Genomic DNA, 1,298 nt, shown 5'->3' with positions numbered 1-1,298 from the left:
GTAATCCTTGGTGTACACAGCTGTAGGTTGCCTTGGGGTTTCTGCATTGAGCGATCTCGTCAAAGAGGTATTGAAACACCGTCATTCCCTCTCGTCAACTTATTAATTTTGTGTATGTTTATTGTATTTTGAAGACATATTTATCCTCTCTATGATATTCATGATAGTGTCTATTAGTATGTTTCATTGTAATGTGGAATTGATTCTGAACATACCGTGCAAATTATTTTCCCCAGATGGTCGAATCTGAAGATACTGTGCGAATTTTTTTCTCTTTAGAGAAATCAAGCCTAATAATATGATCCATATTTTCATTCTTAAAATGTTTTACATGTTTATATTTACATTGTGAATATACATTCATCTGCTCTTTTTATAATATTGTTTTTATTTTGCTTTCCAAGATGGATGTGATGATTATTTCCCCAGATGATCGAAGCTGAACATTCTGTGCGATTTTTTTTTCTCTTTTGAGAAATTAAGCCAAATAATCTGATCCACATTTGCATGTACAAATTGGTTATGGTTATGTTTTGTATTTATCCTTATAATTCATATTGGAGAATTAAGCAAAGGGGAATTAAGCAAAGGAGAATTAATCAGCTTTGAACTGATTATGCTTTGATTCGGTTGTTTATAGAAATTTGTTCTTCCTTTTTCTGCATTTTATGTGGTGAATTGGCGATTTAATATTTTTCTGTGATAAATTTTTTAAGAAATATATGTGTGTATGAATGAGTGTATAACTTATTTATGAATTTAATTTATTTTTATGTGCAACTTTACAGAATATATAAATGGAAATTGAAGGCACATCATCTCAACCACTACCATATCAACTTACTTCAGAAGAAAGTTCTCATCAACCAACTATGAATGAAAGCTGTAATCCGTTAGCTAATGTTTCTACACCAAATGAAACTGTGCAAACACCACACGATGAGACAAATGATAATATGACAGATGAAATACCCGAAGATCGTAACAATAGACTTAAAAGTATTGTATGGGATCATTTTACAAAGGTCAAAGTTGATGGAAAAGAAAAAGCTAAATGTAATTATTGCAAGAAATTGCTTGGTGGGAGAGCAAGAGACGGGACCTCACACTTGCGCGGACATATGAAAATATGTACTCCACGTTTTTCTACCATGAGACATAATAACGAACAAACATTTCTTACTGCTAAGGTCTTGCAAGGTAAAAAGGAGTTGGGGACTGGAATTTATGATGCTGAAAATGCTAGGAAAGAGCTTGCACATGCAATTATTTTGCATGAATATCCACTTTCAATAGTG

General features: G+C 32.5%; 1 non-coding gene and 1 pseudogene across 1 annotated transcript; both read left to right on the top strand.

The window, feature by feature from the left end:
• The first annotated feature begins 216 nt into the window (after positions 1–216).
• Positions 217–307, top strand: LOC113785098 (small nucleolar RNA Z103; annotated as a pseudogene).
• A 97-nt stretch (positions 308–404) lies between these two features.
• On the top strand, positions 405–501 carry LOC113785097 (small nucleolar RNA Z103). Its single transcript, XR_003471238.1, has one exon. It is a non-coding gene; the product is annotated as a small nucleolar RNA Z103 (small nucleolar RNA).
• The last annotated feature ends 797 nt before the right edge of the window (positions 502–1,298 follow it).

The sequence above is a fragment of the Cicer arietinum genome, chromosome 6, assembly GCF_000331145.2.
Source record: "Cicer arietinum cultivar CDC Frontier isolate Library 1 chromosome 6, Cicar.CDCFrontier_v2.0, whole genome shotgun sequence".
In the NCBI taxonomy this organism is placed as follows: Eukaryota; Viridiplantae; Streptophyta; class Magnoliopsida; order Fabales; family Fabaceae; genus Cicer; species Cicer arietinum.
The sequence above is the reverse complement of the archived record's forward strand: the minus strand, read 5'-3'. Positions and strand labels throughout refer to the sequence as shown.